The sequence below is a fragment of the Engystomops pustulosus genome, chromosome 1, assembly GCF_040894005.1.
Source record: "Engystomops pustulosus chromosome 1, aEngPut4.maternal, whole genome shotgun sequence".
NCBI classification, from domain to species: domain Eukaryota; kingdom Metazoa; phylum Chordata; class Amphibia; order Anura; family Leptodactylidae; genus Engystomops; species Engystomops pustulosus.
The window spans coordinates 125,636,678-125,660,142 of NC_092411.1; the positions used below are offsets into that span (position 1 = coordinate 125,636,678).

Consider the following 23,465-nt stretch of genomic DNA (forward strand, 5'->3'; position numbering starts at 1 on the left):
GGTAGCCTAACTTTCCAGTTTTCACTGACTTTCCAAAGTGAAGCAAACCATCCATCAGTAGGTAGTCCAGATAAAGGCCAAAGGGGTGACCCTATCAGCTATAGCAAGAGAAGTTGGATTTTCCAAGTCTGTGATTTCAAGAATGTAGAGGTGAAGTGGTCCACAGTTCATTTGATCAGTGATGAAAGAAAGTTTACCTTACTTGGGTCTAATTGGAAACATTATATTTGTCAACAAACTGGGGAAAAACAGACCCCAAAGTGTGTAAAGAAATCGGTCAAAGGTGGTGGAGGAAATGTCATGGTTTGGGGAATGTTTTCTGCAGCAGAAGTTGGACTTCTCAAATTGCTACATAGTAGAGTGCATGCAAGAACCTTCTTCAACAACACATGGTTCCTTCCTTGCGTTCATCAGGCAGCAATTTTCATGCATGACAATGAAATGCCATCTCAGAGTCCTGATCTAAACCCGACAGAAAAACTCTGGAAAATCTTTGATGACAAAGTTATGGCCAAGAAACCGTCACAGATCTGCAGAAGAGGCCAGAAGAACAGTGGACCAAAATCACACCAGGGCAGTATTAGATACTAGTGATGTTTTCTGGCCGCAGATGTGTTGAAGTCATTCAAAGCAAAGACCTATGCACGTCCTACTAATTAGTGACTGATGTTATTTATATTCAGAAAATTTATTTTATATTCTTTCTCTGTGCTCAGATTTTGCTGTTATCTAATTATGATCATCACATTTTTGCAAAATACAGGGTTTTTTTGTTAACCCCTTAAGGACTTTGAGCAGGGTTTTTTCGCTCATTTCTTGCATAACTTTTTAATTTTTCCGTGTACAGAGCTGTGTGAGGGCTTATTTTGTGCGTAACAAATTTTACTTTTCCGTCACATTATTTATTATTTCATGCCATGTACTGGGAAGCTGGAAAAAAATTGCAAATGTGGAAAAATTGTTAAAAAAACATTCTCGCGTCACTTTCTTGTGGGCTTAGTTTTCACGAATTTCACTGTGCTTTATTCTTTGGTTCGGTGTGATCGTAGTGATACCAAATTTATATAGGTTTTATTGTGTTTTAATACATTTTCCAAAATTAAACGAATGTGTACGAAAAAGAAAGGTGTAATTTTTTTTCGAAATGAGTCGACATTTTGGTCACCTTTTATTATATTTTTTATGTTATGTAAAATGGTGTAAAAGTCACGTTTCGAACATTCATGCGCTATTTTCCGTTATGTAGTTCACTGTCAGCAATAATTGTTTTTTATATTTTGATAGATTGGGCATTTTGGGACGTGGTGATACCTATTGTGTCTATGATTTGTACTGTTTATTATGTTTTACATCAGTTCTACTAAAAGGGGGGTGATTTGAAGTTTTAGGTTTTTTACTTTTTTTTACTCTAGGGTACATTAACCCTACATGGTCTGATCGTTCCTACCATATACTGCAATGCTACTGTATGGCAGTACATGGCATTTTTGCACAATATTCATTACAAATAGCCACTGGCTCATTGTAACAAATCTTCAGAAACCAGACAGCCTTGGGTCTTTGTCATGTTAACTGATCGCCACCCCCCGATGACATTCGGGGGGAGCGACCATCAAATCCAAGACGGTGGCGTGTGGGTCTATTACATGCTGCCGGCAGCTTTGACGGCGACAACAGAAGAACCTGTGAGCCCTCTTCATACATCCGCCGCACCTCCACGCCGTACAGCTACGGCACAGAGTGTCAAGGGGTTAGTATACTTTGGTAATTTTTAAAACACTGTTCTAGTGGGATGGTGTACCCCTTTTAAAAAATCATTCAAATGTTAATCAATGTTAGATTATAGAAATCAAGTGAGCATACATAGTATATGGGAAAAAGGTGAGTATAGCCTTTAAATTATTTCTGCTAACTACAGAGTGGACTTTCATTCAAAATGCTCTAAAGTCATGATGATGAAACAGATAATTATTCTGTTCAGTGCTAAACTGTTGAGCAATTCCAACTGCAGTCTTAATATGATCACCCTTGGAGATTATCTGCGTTATCCTGTCCTCTCTTGGATTCTTTTTTGCATTTGTAGAACTGAATATATAAGAAATGGACGGCACTCACCATTCTTCTGTTAAAATTGTTTTTTCTTCTTTATTGTAGAACTAACAACAAATAATCACATATGGGACATACAAGGGAGAGAGGTCAGAATACCCACAAGAAGGCAATGACTGTTTTGTGCGGTCCAGCTCTTCTTCCGGCCTCCATACATTTCTTATCTCTTCAGTTCTGCAGTTTTGGACCGTGTTATTTAAGGATTTTAGCACCACTGAATTGTGTTTTGTGCTACACCTACATAAAGAGTATCCTGGGATGTCTTTAATTTTTGACATTGATATTTCCATTGGTTGATGCAAAGTGATGACAGGTGGTTCTGTTATCATTTATGTATGCCCTATTTTTTGTGGACCCATAGACTTCTGTTGTCTTCTGTTAAAAAATAGGACATGTTTCTAAATTTTTTTCATGGACAATGGGTCAGTGGAAAATAACTGAAATGTGAAAACACGGATTGGAAACAATGGAGCAGATTCACTAAGGTAGTTCCTCCGCCGTCCACCAGGTGGCGCTGCTGCACTGAAGTTCCCCGGAGGCGCGCTGGAATGCCCTGAAATTCACCGGCCTATACCTGGCGAAGGTAAGTGTAATTTTCGCAACACATTTTTTTTCTTAAATGCGGCGGTTTTTCAGAATCCGTCGGGTTTTCGTTCGGCCACGCCCCCCCATTTCCGTTGCGTGCATGCCAGCGCCGATGCGCCACAATCCGATCGCGTGCGCCAAAATCCCGGGGCAATTCAGGTACAATCGGCGCAAATCGGAAATATTCGGGTAACACGTCGGGAAAACGCGAATCGGGCCCTTAGTAAATGACCCCCAATGTCACAGTAAGGCGTCCATGAAAATCACTGAACCACGGACATGAAAAACAACGCATGTGTGAAAGTGCCCTTATTTTGTCAGGTAAATAGGGTCTGTCAGATAATTATGGAAATTAGCACCAGGTGCCAGATTAACACCAATAACTTGCAGGTATCTAAAAGTGCTCTCTTATTTTGGTTTGTGATCTTTTTTAATTATATAATTTATGTTTTTATTTTTGCTTTAGAATATTTACAATTTAAGAGGCAAGCTTAAGGCCATAGGATAATAAATATTTCCCTACTTACAGTGTTGTTGCTGCATTAGCACGATCTACATTATTCTGCTGATTGCCCTGGAACTGCATGTGTACCAGCGCCATCCAGAGCAGGAAACCCGCTGTGACTGCATGGCAGGGAGTTCTCTCCTTGCAGTTTAAGCCCTGTTTAACTGCCACAATCAAGCAAGACCAATGCATCTAATGAGAGGGACAGAGGGAACAGGGAGTGCCAGATGGTTTCCATGGCAGCTGGAGTTCAATTGAAGACCTCTGCCTTGTGTGCCTTGTACGGTGGCCTATGAGGCAAACTGTCAATACTGCAATGTATTGTATGAGGGATTAAGATACCCCCAGTGCAAGTCCCCTAGTTGGACAGTAAAAAAAAGTTATATAACGTTTTTAAAAATAAATAAATAAAAATTAATGAAAAAACCCTCACAGAAATAACCCATTTACCTATATATAATTATGGTTTATGCTAAAAAATGAAATAACCCCCCACACACAAAATTTGGTATTGTCATGTCCATTGTGACCTTGGCCTAGCAGATAATACATTATTATTATTCATGTATTGTGAGGGGTATAAAAAATTGCTATTTAAGTGCTTCCTACCTCCCAACAATATGTAATAGAAAGTGATCAAAAAGTCATATGTACCCTATAATAGTATCAATATAACCCTGACCGTTTCGCACAATAAACAAGCCATAATAATCCTCTTTTGATTTGGCGACACATACAATCGCAAATGCAGTTTTCTTAAAAAAGTGTTTTATTAATACATAAGAACACATGTACATGTTTGGTGTCTCCTTAATCATACAGAAGCTACAGAATAATTTTATAATTTATTTATATATTGTACAGTGAACTGTGCAAAAGTTTTAACTAAAAAACAAGTGGCAAAACAGCTGTTTTATTCTGTTTCACTGCAGGAAAGAGTAAATAAATTTTAATCAATTTTTACCATAAAAATTAACCAATTCAAAAATACAAATCTTAACGCAAAAAACAAGCTATCATATGTCTGCTAAAAAATAAAAAAGTTAAATCTTATGGAATTTTAGCAGGAAAAAAGAAAAAGGTGCTGTCTCCTTAAGACCTTTTTAGGCCGTGTCCTTAAAGCATAACTGTCATCCTGCTCCAGGTATTCTACAAAGTATTTGGCATCTCAGTCGACATTTAGTACCTTTTTTGGCCCATAGCAACCATTCTTAACAGGACTGCAATCAGCAAGATGGAGGGGCGGAACCTGCCTCCTGTGACATCATCACAATCATGTGCTGCTGCCCTATGAGACCATAGCTTGTGCATCTTAGACACACCGACACTGGCATGTGTGTAGCTTATAGCTCAGAGGCTGAATAATATACATATGTGAAAATGTGAAGGTTTATTCAATGAAAGTTTCAATATTATAACTTTTGTAACTAGAGAAGAGTGAACACTGATCCAAGTAATAGGAAGGCATGGACAGAATCAAATATCCCCTCAAATAACACAGAAAAAGTCCACTGATGGTCAAATAACTAAATGTACATAATAAATAAATCATAGAAACCTGTGTAGAGGTATAGAAGGTATAGTCCTCAGAACAATTCCAGGTATTTGTTTACAAACAAGTATTGTACATTACGCAAAGGAAAGAGGACAATGGTCTACATACACACATACCCCTGATGAAGCAAGGCAAAACATGTGTCGAGTGGTGGCCACCCTTGGTCTGTATATACCTATGTATGTGTCCCTTGCCCTCTGTTATTCCTCTGGGTAATGTGCAATACTTGTTTGTAAGCAAATACCTTGACTGGTTCTGAGGACTATGGGCCAGATGTATCACTTGTTTTTTTTTTGTTATTTCTGCGACTACTCATAATGTGACACTGTTTTGCATCAGTTTTCCTATTAAACACCAAACTAACTGGCGGCAAAAATAACCATGTTTTCCTCATTTATCCTACCAATTCAGATGTTTCGCTGCACCTAATAATGATTCACCATTAGCAACTTGTTAATTTAGATGCAAATTAGGTGCAAAATCACTCCAGCCTGAAGGTGGCATAAACTGAGAAGCTGCGGGAGCTGTATATAGTGATTGCAGGGGGAGTTGTATACAGTGATTGCTGGGGAGCTGTATACAGTGATGGCTGGGGGAGCTGTATACAGTGATTGCTGGGGGAGCTGTATACAGTGATTGCTGGGGGAGCTGTATACAGTGATTGCTGGGGGAGCTGTATACAGTGATTGCTGGGGTATCTGTATATAGTGATTGCTGGGGGAGCTGTATATAGTGATTGCTGGGGGAGCTGTATATAGTGATTGCTGGGGGAGCTGTATACAGTGATTACTGGGGGAGCTGTTCCCTGTCTGGACTACATTCAATGGGGGCCTCCATCATATTTTGCACCCAGGGGCCCCCACGAACCTTAATCCGGCCCTATATATATATATATATATATATATATATATATATATATATACATATATATATGTTTGTAACCTGGTTAAACATAGGTAATTTTCCGGTGACACATTCCCTTTAAGGGGGCCTTCCTGCCATATTAATTTGTGGCAAACCACAATCTAGATGCAATGGATCTCTCACACCTTTAAATTCCTACTTTAATAATCCTGGAACCAAACTTGTTAAAAACGTTATTTTAGTAATATGTAAATTAACTGCAGAGGCTACTGGGGCATGGACTAGCCTGGCCGGGCAGTGGGAACTAAGACTACTCCACTCCCCATTAGCCTCTGCATTTAATTTCCATGATATTACTGAAATAAAGCTAGGTTAGGTTCCAGGATGATTACATTACAGATTAGAGCAGAGGCAGGGAGGAGGAGTCTACCATCAGATCTTTTGCTGATAGTAGATTCCTCATGGTAGGTTTCCTTTAACCCCTTCACGCTCCGCGGCGGATATATCCGCCACGGAGCGCAGTGACTTAGCGCTCAGTGGCGGATATATCCGCCACGGCGCTTATGCCGGCTCGGCTCTGGATCAGAGCCGAACCGGCATCGGGAAACACGGGGTGCCGGCTGTAACTAATAGCCGGCACCCCAGTGTAACACCCGCGATCGGAGTTGTCTCCGATCGCGGGTGCTTAACCCTTTAGATGCCGCGGTCAGCGCGACCGCGGCATCTAACAAGTATCTGGGGGGTCTTTCCCCCACGATCGGCTCCCCCGAACCGTTTTCGGGGGGCGCCGATCGTTGCTATAGTAACTCTGGGGTCCGATCTGGACCCCAGAGTTACTAGCAAGAATTGCCAGTAAGATGGCGTCTGTGACGTCATCTTACTGGCAAAGTGCCAGCCTATGCAAGTGCATAGGCTGACACTGATAATACTCTGCAATACATCAGTATTGCAGAATATTATCATGAAGAAGCAATCAGAAGATTGCTTCTTCATGTCCCATGGTATAAAAGTGAAAAAGTAAAAAAAAAAGTTATTCAATAAAAAAATAAAGTCATAAATCACTAAAAATGCCCCAAACCCCCAAAACATATAAAGAGACATATAACTCAAAAAAAAGTCTAAATCATAACACAAACCCCACATATATAGTATCACCGCGTCCGTAACAACCCGTAGAATAAAAGTAAATCATTATTGAACCCCCACGATAAACGCCGTAAAAAAAAACTGTTATAAACCCTCCAAAAATTATGATTTTTACCTTTTCAATCCCACAAAAAATGCTATAAAATGCGACCAAAAAACCATATGTACTCAGACATGATACTGGTGCAAAGTACAACATGTCCCGCAAAAAACACGCCATCAACCAGCTCCGTAGCCAAAAACGTAACAAAGTTATGCCACTTGGAAGATGGCAATACAAAAATTATAGATTTTTCCCCACATTAGGGTTTTGTTTGACAAATTTAGTAAAACGTAAGAAAATATATTCATGTCTGGTATCCCCGTAATCGTATCAACCCATAGAATAAAGCTAACATGATTATTAGTCTATACGGTGAACACCAAAAAAAAAAAAGTCAAAAATCCAGTACAGAATTGATGCTTTTCTACTCCTGCCCTCAAAAAAAGTTCCTAAATTTTCAACAATAGGTGATACCAACCCCAAAATGGTAACAATGGAAAAAGCATCTCATCCCGCAAAAAAAATGCCGTCACATGACCCAAATAACGCAAAAGCGAAAATTTTATAGCCTTCAAAAGGGGCCAATGAGGAAACTAAAATCCTGGCAGCTGCAGCGCCCTCCTTCCCTTCTGCGCCTTGCTGTGCGCCCATAAAACAAGTCACAGCCACATGTGGGGGGTCTTTGTACTCAGGAGAAATTGCAGAACAAATTGTATGGTGGGTTTTCTCTTTTTATATTTTGGAAATGTGTAAATTTTAGTGCTAAATGAACGTATAAGGGAACAGTATGACCATTCTAAATTTCACCTCCATTTTGATTCAATTACTATGAAGATCTCAAGGGGTTAACAATCTTCGTAAAAGCTGTTTCTGATAGCTTGAGGGGTGCAGATTTGAAAATGGGTAGATTATATAGGGGGTTTTGATGCTAAATATGTAAAATTTCATTCAAAACTGTATTTATCCCCAAAATAGTCAATTCTGAAAATCCGGAAAAGCGATATTCTATTTGTAAGCCGCGTGACATCAAAATAAATTATCCAGACATTTCAGAAATTATGAAAATGTAAAGTAGACAAATGGGAAATGTTATTCAGCAACTTATTTAGGTGGTAAATCTATCTGCCTGAAAACGCGGTGATTTAGAATTTCGAAAATGGCAAATTTTTCAAAAAATTTATCATATTTTCTTTTTTTTGTAAATAAACGCAAAACTTATCTGCCAAAATTTACCACTAAAATGAAGTACAACATGTGGGGAAAAAACAATCTCAGAATCGTTTTGATAAGTAACAGTGTTCAAAAGTTATAACCATATAAAGCGAAGCAAGTCAGAATCCAAAAAATCGGGCTGAGCCTTAAGCTGTAAAATGGCTGCGTCCTTAAGGGGTTAAAGTAAATGTAGCTTAGTTGTAGTTCCATGTACAGCAGGTAGATGGAAGTGCTGCTGTGCAGGAAACCATAACTTGTTCATATAACCAGAGCTCCGTTTCCTGTACAGCAGATAAAATACCCCTTTAATTGAACATTTACAGAAAATGACTGCATACAGAGCGTTAATGGTTGTTTCAATGAGGGAAGGGAGACAAGGCTCACAAAGACCCAACTCTGCAAGTGTCAGGGGAAATTATATCTAACATGCTATCTTTTGGTTGCTGTACACAATAGTTTATTTTGGGATCCAAAAGTAATCTGACTATTAAAGCCCAAACTGACATTAAAAAAATGTATTGGAAAAATCCCTATTACATACACGAACATGGTACCGGGGATAATAGTATATGCGATTTGTACATGGGACTGAAGATCAATGAAGCATGGGCAGTTACTATTCTATCGGCAATTCTAAATAGGTTTGCTCTATGTCAAAATCCGTTTTCAATTGTTATATATCTCATAAACACCTGAAGTTGTGCCAAACAAAATTTACCTTTTACCAATCATTAAACCTCTATATTACAGCATAGAAGTTGCTACATGATTAGTTATGGGAAATGTGATACAAAAACCCCTGATGAAGGCGAAACATGTGTTGGGTGGTGTCCACTGTAAAAGATCTTTATCTAGGGTTTGAACCGCCCTGCAGTTGTAAGGTGCCTTTCAAATTAACCCTTTTAGCCAAAGATCTTTTACGACACCTTTGGTCTGTATTTACCTGTGTATGTGTCCCTTGTCCTCTGTTATTCCTCTGGGTAATGTGCAATACTTGTTTGTAAGCAAATACCTTGACTTGTTCTGAGGATTAGACCTTTCGTATATAGGCCTAGTGCAATCTATTTATAATGTATATTATGTTATTTGAGCATTGGTGGACTTTTTTGTGTATACTCTGATCTGGATTGATCTAATAAAGTCTTGTTTTATTCTTTCTACATTTTTTTTCCTCTTTTTTGTGGTGTTATTTGATTAGTGTCAATCCTGTTCAGCGCTTAGAATTTATCACTTGCCTTTGAAGATACTTGTCCATGTGCTTTAGTGAATAAGTCTGCATTTTGTAGAGATTTTACCAATTTTCAATGCTGATGTAAAATAATGACTCCATCTTATAGAGTCCCTAAATATTTAGGAGATATAATGTTGCTTTATGATTTTTACTTTGTATATGTAGCCTTTGATGGATTATTTATTTCCTATGTACTTTAGTTTTATTTATTATTCAGCTTAATGTAACAATTCTACCTCGTGCCTTGTCTAAAGTATATTTTCCTATTGAACCATAAGACAGTATGTGTAAGTGAGCAGATACACCACAAGATGGCATAAGAGCTCTCTGTCCCTCGCTGTTCGGTCTATCAGCTGTTGTGCTCGCAGATATGTGGAGTCCCCTGGTGGCTTGCCGTGATCGTATAGTGGTTAGTACTCTGCGTTGTGGCCGCAGCAACCTCGGTTCGAATCCGAGTCACGGCAGGAGTTAAGTCTCCTATCACGGCAGAAGGGGCAGTATTTTTATGAAAATTTTTCCATTTACGTTTTAGAGAAACACAGAAAGACATCTAATTTCTTGTAAATTGCATTCAGTTTGAGGTCAGTGACAGCAAATCTAACTCTCTCATTGCCATATGATTTTTATCTTTATGTTTTTTTCTGTATTTTCCCATATCTTTTATTAGAAAAGTAGATTACATCATATTGTTTTGGTCAAAACATTTTGTAGATGTTTTTGTCTATATGATTCTGTATAATAGAGTGGGATGTTAGAAACATTCCAGTTTATTGCTATAGCATGTAAACATATGTTTTGACTGTAGGGGTCACTATATGTAATGATACATTTTTAATTTGAAAACCAAAAAATCTCAACATTTTTTATATTTAGTATATGAACTAACTTAATTAGTAGGTCTTACTTTGGTGTAAACATAAAATTGCAAAAAATATGAACAAAATATATTCTACTGCCAAGATAGGAGACTAGTTTTCACTGTGATTCAGATTCAAACATAGGTTTGAGGTACAGAGTACAAACCACTTAATCATCACAGCATGCCACCAGGGAACGCTAAAGAACAGAATATTTGTACATAGAAAGGGTTAAACGTAATCCACTATACACTGCATGATTAGTAGTAGATTTACAATTTACTGCAATATAGTTGTATATTGTATGGTTGAAGAGACCCCCAGGGTTAACAGACCCAAGAGGGCCTTACATAATAGTAAAAATTAAAAAAAATATATTAAAAAACACATAAAAATGTAAAAGACCCCTTGCACATAAAAATAAGCAAAAGAAAAATCATAGCATGTTAGGTATCCCTGTGTCCCAAATTGCCCAATCTATCAAAATATAAATACCATGATCTTGTGTCGAGAATGCTGTAATGGAAAATTGCATCCTAGTCAACCTGTGCATCCTTTTTGCCATTTTAACATCCATAAATATTTGAAAAAAAGTGATTAAAATATTATATATGTCCAAAGTGATATAAAGGCCACCTTACACAGGTCCTTACACTGAAGTATGAAAATTTCAGCAAAGATTTCAGCTGTTTAAAGGGAACCTACCACCACGAATCTACCTATAAAGGTAGATCGGGTGGTAGTTGGATGTAAGGGACGTGAGGATAGCTCTTCTTAGAGCTAATCCTCACGTCCCCGCTAACTTTTGGTACACTTTATTGATCTAATATGTAAATTTCGTTTTGTGGCTACTGGGGCGTGGAGTAGCCAGCACGAGGCTACACAGCGCGGCTACTCCACGCCCCAGTAGCCACATTACTCCTCCTACCCTGTTGCGTGCGGCGCGCAGCTCCTCGTAGCTGCGCGCCCTCGTCCATCATGATGGCGTTCTGCGCATGCGCAGAACGCAGGCCACCGGCTGAGCAGTCCCAGCTCCGAGGCCGGAGCTACTGCGCATGCGCAGTAGCCGGCTTGTCGGACGAGGGCGCGCAGCTACGAGGAGCTGCGCGCCGCACACAACAGTGTAGGAGGAGTAATGTGGCTACTGGGGCGTGGAGTAGCCGCGCTGTGTAGCCTCGTGCCGGCTACTCCACGCCCCAGTAGCCGCATAACGAAATTTACATATTAGGTCAATAAAGTGTACCAAGAGTTAGCGGGGACCTACCACCTCTGTTTACTTGTGATTGTCCTCTTCTTCTGCCCCTTGCTGCCGGCACCATGCTCCACTACAGTAATCATCTGTCCAGAGGATGCAAATAGAGATGAGTGTGGAGAAAGTCGGTGGACAGGAGACAGGGACATCTGCCGTTCTGGCCAAAAAAATCCAGGGCACATTTGAAGTTCGCAATTACTAACTGGGCAATCCAGCATGTGAGAAGGTCATATGGTCAGAAGAGAACAATATAGACCTCCACCCGCTTTGTTTGGAGGAAGAAGAAGGATGAGTACAAATCGAAGAACACCATCCCAACTATGAAGCATGAGTAGAAACATCATATTTTGAGGGTGCTTTTCTGAAAAGGAGACTGGACCAGTGCACTTTATCGAAGTGAGTACGGATGATTGTGAGTCTTTGGCCAACAACCTTGTTCCCTCAGTAATAGTATTAGAGGTGGGCTTTGGCTGGGTCTTCCATGATGACAATGATCAGAAACACTCTGAAGGTTCTTGAGTGGCCTAGCCAGTGTACAGACCTGAACTCAATTGAAAATCTTTTGAAAGAGCTGAAACTGAATGTTGCCAAGCAACCATTTGGAGATGTGTTAGAAAGGAGAAAGGGGGGGGAAGCTGCAGACTCTGTGTGCCTGTGGCAGTCTACTTTCCTCCACACATTTATCCAACTCCCTCAACCCTGCCCTCTTCACCAATGTGTGGTGAGTCCTGGGGTTAGGGCGGAGCTATTAGTGCCTGTGTCTCCTCATGCAGTCTCCCTCTGCTCAACACCACCCCTGTCCCCTGCCTGCTCAATGAACGTGACAGGAAGTCTGGAGGGTTGACGGAGTTGGATGAGTGTGGAGGAGAGGGGACTGACACAGGCACACAGATGTTGCAGCTGCTCCTCTTTCCCCCGGGGCTCATTACATGCTACTGGCAGGGAGTCAGCTAATGTAACGTAAACTATTATAAGCTTCTGAAATTATTCATAATGCTGACAAATACATTTAAAAAATCATTTTTATGGGTTATTGGAACCTGTCACCAGCTAAAAATGACATTCCTGGGCAGACCTGGGTATTGTACAGCCTGTGGGCCACATCAAGCCATCTTACTGTCTCTGACCAGCCTGCATGAGCTCCCTGCTTGACTGCAGGCCCTTGCCCCTGAATACTGAAGCAACAAAGGTGCGCAACCCTGTGACCAGTCCCGCAGGGAGAGTGGGGCCCATGACTGTCACCTTGGCAGAGCAGGTAGTAATGCACTCCCTCTTTTGCCACTAAGCATAGCACCAAAACGCTACCAGCACTAGCAGTGCAATTACTGATGTCACTGTGTCGCCGCATAGGGGAACCTTACTGCAGGTCCAGAACAGAAGACAGCCACTACTGGAGAGATCAGAGGAAAAGTGAGCACAGGTTTTTTTGCGTCTTAAAACCTGCACTGCCATAAAAAGGGGAGTATGGCATGGGGGGCAAGGATAGGGGGTTATATAAATGAGGGCATAATGGAGGAAGCAGTATAAAAGAAGTCAGAAGGAGAGGGGCACTATAAATGTGGGCATAATAGAAGGAGCATTATAAAAGGGGGCTTTAGGAGAGGGGGCACTATAAATAGGTGCATAATTGAAGGACCGTTATAATATAGGGCATAAAGGAGAGGGGGCACTATAAATGGGGGCATAATGAGAGGAGACTTTATTCATGGGGATGTAGTGAGAGAGGGCATTGCGTGTGTGCATAACGAGAGCAGGTATTATGTATTGGGTAGAACTGACTTAAGTATATTAGTCTGGTCCTTTAAAACCATTCCAATTTCGCAAGTGGCCCCATAGGAAAATCATTTGCCTAGCCCTGGTTAAGGGGAACTAAGGAAACACTTTAGTTATAGGTGCACTTTGTTTTTAACCTCTTCACAACGCGCGGGCTGAGCCCTCTCCATAGCCGGTAAGTTTTTGCTGCATGTTGCAGCAAAGCTTACCGGTAGCACCCTCTAGCACCGATTGCGGATGTTTTCCTGTTGTTCGCCATCTTGCAGCGGATCGTCGCTCCCCCAGACATCATTGAGTAGTGCGAACCATTGTCATGACAGCCACGGGTCTTACAAAGACCCAAGGCGGTCTTGTTTGCAGCAAAGCTTACCGGTAGCACCCTCTAGCACCAATTGCGGATGTTTTCCTGTTGTTCGCCATCTTGCAGCGGATCGTCGCTCCCCCAGACATCATTGAGTAGTGCGAACCATTGTCATGACAGCCACGGGTCTTACAAAGACCCAAGGCGGTCTTGTTTTAACCCATTCATTACAATGTGCTAATTGCACATTGTAATGAATGAGGAGGAAAATACTGTAGTATGGTATTATATGATAGGATCGATCAGACAACTTAGGTTTAAAGTACCCTAGGGAGTCTGAAAAATAGTAAAATAAAAAAAAATTAGGAATTTGTTATTATTAAATATTAATAAACAGTAAAAATCATAAACACATTAGGTATTGACGCGTCCAAAAATGCCTGATCTATCAAAATATAATACCGTTTTTTCACTGCGTTTAACCCCGTAACAGAAAATAGCGCTCAAAGTCGAAAATGGCACTTTTTTGCCAAAAGGTTGCGCAGTCCTAAAAATTATAGCAATGAAAATCAAAAGTTGCAAAAAATGACACCACCCACAGCTCCGTACACCAAAGTATGAAAAAGTTATTGACGCCAGAAAATGGCAAAAATAAAGTATACAAGTCAGGTATAAATAAAGTAGACAAGTCATTTGTGGTGCAAAGTCAAAGCTGTAAAATCCAAGCCCACAAAAAAACGTCGCAAATGCGTTTTTTCACCACTTTCACTGTATTTGTAATTTTTTTCCTGCTTCCCAGTACACGGCATGGAATATTAAATACTGTCACTATGAAGTGCAATTTGTTACGCAGAAAATAAGCCATCACAGAGCTCTTTATTTGGAAAAATAAAAAAGTTATAGATTTGGTGGTGAGTTAAAAATGGAAGTGAAAAAACTAAAAAGAGGTTAAGGAAAAAAAAATCAATGATGGGAGACACAGTGGAAGTACACTAACGTTACGAGAGAACGTGGGGCTTTGTAGTTGTTTAGGGGAAATATTACTACTTATACTACCATATGGACAGAATCACTTTTTAGGCAAACTGCTCTTGTTTAGAAACATTACAGTGGTGCTGATAATAGCTTAGGAGAACTATGGTGCTAATTTATCTTTTAGGTCGCTTATTTAGGATAGTATTATTCTTATGGAGCACTTTGTGGGAAGCATTCATTTAAAGGAGTTTTCCATGGAAAAAAGTTCTCAAAGTTTAATACCCTGTGATGTTTAAACAATAAAGATCATTTTTAGCCCCTAACGTTGCAATTCTACTCAGTTTTATTACTGTTTTTGGACCTATCACATGCGGGCGGGAAGAAGCTAAGCAGACACTTCATGATTCCTCTGTGTTATGAGATGCTGTGTGCTGACAATGGGGGTCATTTACTAAGGGCCCGATTCACGTTTTCCCGACGTGTTACCCGAATATTTCTGATTTTTGCCGATTTCCCCTGAATTGCCCCGGTGAGCTCCAGTGCGTTCCGATGCTTTTCAGCGCAGCAGCGCCACCTGGTGGGCGGCGGAGGAACTACTTTAATAAATCCGGACCCGAATCCAGCGCAGAGAACGTGCCGCTGGATCGCGAATTGACCGGGTAAGTAAATCTGCCCCAATGTGTTAGATTATTAGTGTACAGGGCTAATATATACTTTCATTTAGCTTCTGTACATTCTACTAGTATCTGACCCATAGAAAAAGAGAAATGAGACAGATCAGAGTCATGAGATGGATATAAGCCACAATAACACACTCAGAACTGATACCTCATCTATAAAACACAGTCAGTACTGCTATCATAGTATCATAGTATATAAGGCTGGAAGGAGACACAAGTCCATCAAGTCCAACCTTTAAGAATTAAATAAATGTTTTATCCCCATAACCCGTGATATTTTTTCTCTCCAGAAAGTCATCCAGGCCTCTCTTGAACATGTACATAGAGTCCGCCATAACAACCTCCTGCGGCAGAGAGTTCCACAGTCTCACTGCTCTTACAGTAAAGAACCTTTGTCTATGGTGATGGTAAAATCGCCTCTCCTCTAGGCGTAGAGGATGCCCCCTTGTCCTGGTCACAGGCCTAGGTATAAAAAGATCTTTGGAGAGATCCTTGTACTGTCCGTTCAGGTATTTGTACATTGTAATGAGGTCTCCCCTCAGTCGTCTTTTTTCTAAACTGAATAATCCCAAATTTTGTAATCTGTCAGTGTATTCTAATCCCCCCATTCCCCTAATAATCCTGGTTGCCCTCCTCTGCACCCGTTCCAGCTCTACTATATCCTTTTTATACACTGGTGCCCAAAACTGTACACAATATTCCATGTGTGGTCTGACCAGGGATTTGTATAAGGGCAAAACTATGTCTTTATCATGAGAATCTATTCCTCTCTTGATACATCCCATTATTTTATTTGCTTTAGCAGCAGCCGCCTGGCTCTGGTCACTAAAATTAAGTTTGCCATCCACCAATACCCCCAAGTCCTTTTCAGCTTCAGTTTTACTAAGTAATTGACCGTTTAGAACATAATTATACTTTTTGTTTCCATGGCCCAAGTGCATAACTTTACATTTATCTACATTAAACCTCATCAACCATTTCTCTGCCCATCCCTCAAGCTTCCACAAATCCCTCTGTAATGCTAAACTATCGACCTCAGTATTTATTACTTTACACAGCTTAGTATCATCTGCAAATATTGAAACTTGACTGTGTAAACCCACTACAAGGTCATTAATAAAAATATTAAAAAGAAGTGGCCCCAATACTGACCCCTGTGGCACTCCACTGGTAACATCAACCCAATCTGAGAATGTGCCATTAATGACCACCCTCTGTTTTCTATCACTAAGCCAATTACTTACCCAAATACACAGATTTTCTCCTATTCCCAGCAGTCTCAATTTATATACCAACCTTTTATGTGGCACGGTGTCAAATGCCTTTGAAAAGTCCAGATATACAACATCCACAGCATCCCCCAGATCCAGTCTTGAACTTACCTCCTCGTAGAAACCAATCAGATTAGTCTGACAGGACCGATCTCTCATAAACCCATGCTGACGCTGGGTTATAAGGTTGTGCACAGTGAGATACTCCAGGATAGCATCTCTAATAAACCCCTCAAATATTTTCCCCACCACAGCAGTTAGACTCACGGGTCTGTAGTTTCCAGGATCGCTATTTGATCCTTTTTTGTATATTGGTACCACATTTGCTATGCGCCATTCCTGTGGAACATAACCAGTCCTCAGTGAATCTTCAAATATTAAAAATAACGGTTTGTCTATCACCGTACATAATTCATGCAGAACCCGGGGGTGTATGCCATCTGGCCCAGGTGATTTATCTATCTTAGTGGTTGCGAGGCGGCGCCGTACCTCTTCCTGGGTTAAACTGTTGACATTATAAAAAGAATTAACATTATTCCTCATTGTGTCTTCCACCAGGGGATTTTCCTGGGTAAAGACAGTTGAGAAGGCGACATTCAGTAGATTGGCCCTTTCCTCATCTCCTTCCACCATGACCCCCATGTTATTTCTAAGGGGACCCACACTCTCTGTTTTTAGTTTCTTATCATTTATATACTTGAAAAATAATTTGGGATTATTTTTGCTCTCCCTGGCAATATTTCTCTCAGTCTCTATTTTTGCGGCCTTTATCTGCTTTTTACAGGATTTATTTTTCTCTCTATAATCCTGTAATGCCTCATCGCTACCTTCACGTTTTAGCATCTTAAACGCTTTATCTTTCTCGCTTATTGCTTTCCTTACAAGACTAGTTAGCCACATAGGGTTTTTCTTGTTCCTTTTATGCTTTTTCCCATAAGGTATGTGTTTCTCACAGGACTTCTTCAGATTATATGAGAAAAAGTCCCATTTTTGGGGGGGGCTTTTGTCTTTGAGAACATTATCCCAGTCTATAGCCAGCCTTTAAGGTCTTCCCTTAGTTGCTGAAAATTTGCCCTCCTGAAGTTTAGAGTGTTGGTTGCCCCTTCACTAACGCTCTTAGTAAAGCGTAATACAAAATCAATGATATTATGGTCACTATTCCCCAGGTTCCCCCCATGTCACCCTTCCACCCAGATCCAGATCTTATCTGTAGAGCTGCTGCTGTCTCCTCTACAAGCTGCAGCTGGACCTTGAAGTGCCTCTGTCTGTAGTGCTCTCTACCTCCTTACCTTCCCCCTGCAATGCAAGACAAGGCTACATTCACACTGCCGTTGCCCGCTTAGCACAGCGGGCACACGGTGGCACTGGGGTGAGGAGGAGGAGGTGAGTGCTGCTCACCCCGCCCCTCTCCATAGGAATACACAGCACATGTGTCCTATCTTTCTACCGGCTAAAGAACGGTACGGTGCTGTGCGGCGCCGCAAGGCCATTGAAGTGTATGGGGAACGTATATACGCCATTCGTGTGAATTTAGCCTGAGCCCGAGGAATCTGCAGACTATAGTCAGGAGTTTATGGTCGGATCCAGGGACAACCAAATTGTAAACGCCAAGACTGATAGAGAAAGGTTAGAATTATATCTGTGAAAAGCACTATTTTTGTTAATAACAGTGAATTAGAGAATGTGTTATTTTATTATCCTGAGTATATTTGAGAATTTTAGGTTTGTGGGAATACCCTTTTAAGGGGCTCAATTACTGTACAGTATATGAGATAACTAAGAAGGCAATGTCACTGTTTAGGAGCACTATTTCTGTTAAAGGGTTCTATGGGGATTTTTATGATTGGGATCACTCAGGGGAATTCAAAACAGTGTAGCTGGACAAAGGGTAAATTTATTTTTTAAGGACATTATCATTGTTTGCATCAACTATAGGGACACATTTACTGTTGAGGGGCATTTTGTACATGGTATACTAAGAAGGCACTATCACTTGGGGGTATATCAATAGGGCAACCTATATAGGGCAGTATTATTTACTATATAGGCGCACACAACAGCTTTAGTTTCCATCTTTATTGTAACCTGCAGAAGACTTCTTAACAAATGAAAAAACAATATTATGTAGTAGCACTGTCTCCACAGTGGCTTTTGCAGTCCGCACCACTGCCATATCTTGTGGACTCCTGATACTAGATGCTGACCCCACACTTCGGATCTCCTCAGTTGCACTGCATTTTCTACTACATGTTTATTATCAAGACAGGGATAATGTGATCCACTATTTCTGACAGTCTATTCATCCACTTCTTGTTCTAACTACACTTGAATCTACACTTCATCTCTCTATGTCCTTGGATCCGGAGGGTCCCTACACAGATACAGGTGAAACTGCTCCACTGTTCCATTCTTGTCATTTCTGGACCGAATGACAGTTACTAAAGTAATTATAAAACCATTAATAGAGCATGTATATGTGAAATACTCCAAATGACAAAAATTTACAATAATGACATTGTAAGTAAACTAAATGTGACAATAGGTAAAAGTCTCTTTCTTTACCTCCATCAGTGGATAGCTAAATAATAAAATCTAGAAAACATGATGAGACTAATACCTGGCAAACTTGAATATGGGCTTTGTGTGAATACTGTACATGGTTAAATTCTGGACATGTCCTCTAGCCACAGAAAGACTGCAACACATGTGCATAGTTACTTCTTATCTTGGACAACAGATACCACACAGTGTAAGACACAGACACACCTAGTGTGAATCTTATCATAGCTTGCAAAGACAGTGAAATAGTGCTTTAATGGGTTTCTCCATGAAAGAAAGTTCTCACATTTTAATTCCCCAGTGATGGTTACACAACAAAGAGAATTTATCAGTCAGTTTGTCAGTTTTGTTGCTGTTTTTGCTCCTATCACTGTCTAGGGTGGTCACTAAGATTCAGCAGTGTCGGCAGGCACTAGCTAAGCTGACACTTAGAGATTCCTCTGTGTTATGAGATGATGTGTGCTGACAATGTGCTTAGATGATGGTGGTACAGGGTTTAGCTACACTTTCATCTGGCGTCTAAAGATTCTCCTAATATCTGACACATAGAAATAGAGAGATCAGACAGATCATGAGATGGATGCAAGACACAATGAACTACACATTGTGCTACCTCACCTAATCAATAAAACACACAGTCAGCACTTCTATGCCCCCTCCCCTTAGATCCAGACTTTATCTTGTATGTAGAGCTGCTGCTGTCTCCTCTTCACGCTGCTGGACAGGAAGTGCCTCTGTCTGTAGTCCTCTCTGCCTCCTGCCTTTCCCCCTGCAGTGCAAGAGAAGCTATTCATACCAAAGGAATCAATCCGCCGGACCATGGTCAGGGGTTTATGGTCATGTCCAGGGATAACCAAAATATAAACACCAGGACTAAGCAAGTGCAGGTCCCGAGTCTGCTGCTCCAGTGCTAGCTGTGGGAGCAGGACCTGATCTCCGGGTATCAGAGACACCTGGAGACCTTAGGGAGAAGGGTTATGCGGTCCGGCGCCGCCGCTGGCTCCATAGACTCTAAAGGGGTTAAACAGAGTTGCTAGGTCTAATTAGACCTAGTACGGCTTTGATCAGAATCCCCAGTGTTCATTTCCCCTGTAACTGAGGCTCTTATAAATGCCTCAGTTACAGGGGAAAACTTGTAAAAGAAAAAAAATTGAAGTAAAATATAAAAAAAAGTGAAAATATCCCCCTGGGGTCTTTTAGGACCTCATGAGGGACATATAAAGTAAAAATACACACAAATATTAATAAATATTCATAAAATTACAATGACATTTCCCCATATAATAAAAAAAAAATCTATAGCTACACTATAAAAAGCATCGCCACCCCATGTAAAAAAAAAGTTATGGACCTTAAACCGATGCATATGAAAATTTGTTAAAAATGCCCGGTCACTACAGCCTTTTCAGGACGTGTCACTAAGGAGTTAATAACATTGATTTAGAGAATATGTCATTTTGTTATCATGAGTATATTTAAGAATTTAAGACTAAACATTCATTATACACTTTTATGCACCCTATTTGTCCAAAAGTCTGCTAAAACCCCACTTGCTCTATCACTGCATGCTAAGACTAGTTGTGTTCTTTTGTGAAGATGGTGGATGCAGGAGCTTTATCAGGCCCTAGGTTGTGCAAAGCACATAGCGAATATTTTATTTTAGTTCGTATCTTATGGACACCTATTCTTGTAATTTGTGGGGCTCCCACAGAACCATCCCCATGATGTAGATAGGAAATTACTGCTTATAATGTGAAAGCCCTTTTTTGTTGTATATTACAGCTATTGCCTCCTTTGATCACCCTGCCATACTTGTTGTGCCTCTCTGATCAACAGGATACATATAACCACCTGTTAGAGATTTTTTCCTAGTAAAAAAACAAACTGTATTTAAATTGAAACACTTAAATCAAAAATGTTAGATATATATCTTAAACAGGTCAGTATTCGGAATGATCACAGTTGGGTCCAATGGCAGACAGAATTATCATGTTGCCTCTAGGGCCATAGGCCATATACACCATGTCAAGCTGGGAGTCAGCTGCTAAAGGTACATTATGATGAGGTATGTGTCCTATGGGACATCATTTTAGCCAGGAAGGGACATTCCAAGGTGATTTTTTTCCTTTTCAAAATTCCCTATTTGTGTAATGTTTCATGTCCCAGAATTTAAGACTACATTGTACCATCCCTATCACCAGGCCTGGACCTCATAACAGGTTTCCTTTACTATTGGGAATTGGGTTGTCATTATATTTCAAATAGAATGAGGAGGTAACTAACAACTGTTTACCTCTTGTCAAACCAGATTGGTTGGTTTATCCTTGCAGGGGACTTCTCTCACTGAACAGTGGTTTGCGAAATGCTTTACATTACCATTGTGTCTAAATTCAGGCAGTAAATGAAACCAGCAAGGGTATTGTGAAAATTCTCCTGACAAGCTGCCTGTCTTAATAGCAAATCAATAGTAAATCAATATTCTGACACGTTTATCTCCTAGGTTGTAAGCTCCACTTTGTGAGGATTTATTGTGCTTTCCCTAGCTGTGAAGAAACATATTTCTTCAAAGTCCTTTATATTGAGCTACATAAACTCAAATTTAGTCATTGTATAATAGGTGCAGTTATTACAGACAACACAGATTTATCTTATAGGTTACATTGATTCAAGTCTAATTCTACAGTGAGAGAGAATAGATATGAAATGAAACATAATTTATATTATCTTATCTTAGCTTATTTTATCTTATCTGAACACTATAAATTATTCGTCAAACAGCCAAGTTGCCTGAGCTTTGTGCTAAAAATCATTTAAACACAGAAAATGACCCCTGGGTTTAAAGGCTATGTTATAAGCCTGTTCTTAATGATATCTGGAGATCAAGTAAGCCTTATCCAACCAGTACTAGATGGAGGATTTATTTGCATCACACTATGATGTTCCTTTAATACCTCCCAGATACATAAGTACTTACTGTTTAATAGGTTTTTAGCTTAAGATCCAATCATCCACTCTTGAATTAAGATGCCTGAATGAAGCCAACTCATTTGGAACTAAGCACTTTAATGTCAACAGAGACATATGGTATTGCAACTGAGTTACAAAGGATGCCTAGCAAGCCTCCTACTTCCCCAGCCACATTAAGACACTTGTATTATTAGTATACTGTGTTGTTTTGTGCTGCTCCTAATTGAAAATACGATCTGCTTAAGGAGTTAGAGGAAGCTTGGAATTGAAGCAACTGGGTTCATGCAATTTCTTAGAGAGAGTATCTCAGTGTACTGGTAACACATGGAAAATTAATTAACAGAAGCAGAATCCCAGTAAGTGTTCATTAACATCACTGCCAGGTCACAACAAATGTGAAACTCTTAATCAGAAAAGCCGGACAGATGTGGCCCTTTAAATCACTTGTCACTTATGCACTGGTACTGGTGAAAAGGATAATTTAATAGTAAGAAGAAGCTAAAATCTAAAATATTCAACTATAACAAATTATTTAAAAAATATTATTTTAAAAGATTCATGTTCACTGTTGCGTAGCCGTGGAAGCTCATAACATGAATACGTTTATAGGTTATATTGAAAGTAAGAGTTTTCAGCGTCAGAATGATGTCTTCTTTGCATCAAGAAAAACAAAAGATATCATAAGGTTGAAAAGCCAGTGTACTTACCTGTAAGGATAGGGATGTTATATAGTACAGGCGGTCCCCTACACTCGACTTACATACGACTCCTAGTTACAAACGGACCTCTGGATATTGGTAATTTATTGTGCTTTAGTCCTAGGTTACAATGATCAGCTGTAACAGTTATCAAATGTGTAATGAAGCTTTAGTGTTAATCCTGATTCTTATGACAACCCAACATTTTTAAAATCCAATTGTCACAGAGACCAAAAAAGTTCTGGCTGGGATTACAATGATAAAATATACAGTTCCGACTTACATACAAATTCAACTCAAGAACAAACCTACAGACCCTTTCTTGTATATAACCCGGGGACTGCCTGTAAAAGATATCTCATTGACCAGCAGAAGACATCATTCTGATGTTGAAATGCGTTGTCTTAGTCTTTCAATGTGATTGTTTGAACCAATGCATAGCCACTTTAACAGCCACATTTCTAAACTATTAAATAATTGATAAATCCAACCAAATATGGGACCCCTGAAGAGCCAGCATACATAACATTTGTTCTTTGCTTTTAGCAAAATATTAGTAGATATTACTAATCTAGGTATCATTTACTCTTTATATTATGTCTCAATATGGTATTTTGATAGTATCGTTATACAATTTGTTTCTTATCCATTGGTTTGTTGTATTCTCAGCAACATGCAACACAACTTACATCCTTATGCTTTTGTGTTGGTACTGCCACAACTAACCAGCCATAGTAATTTGTGTGACTCCATAATATTATCTCTACTGTTAGGTTATTTGAAGCGTGTCTGTTCTAGCATTCTAGAGAAAGTTAAAAAAGTAAAGGTTCCAGGGGCAGGATCACCATCCTTCTTACATTTAACCCCCCATTCAGTGGATAG

The 23,465-nt window shown here is 39.9% G+C and overlaps 1 protein-coding gene and 1 non-coding gene across 5 annotated transcripts in view; one reads left to right on the forward strand and one right to left on the reverse strand.

Moving 5' to 3' along the window:
* Nucleotides 1-23,465, reverse strand: part of NFIB (nuclear factor I B) — a 293,295-nt gene that overhangs the window by 205,257 nt on the left and 64,573 nt on the right. The gene's annotated exons all lie outside the window — the stretch shown is intronic.
* On the forward strand, nt 9,643-9,714 carry TRNAH-GUG (transfer RNA histidin (anticodon GUG)). The gene has a single exon. It is a non-coding gene; the product is annotated as a tRNA-His (tRNA).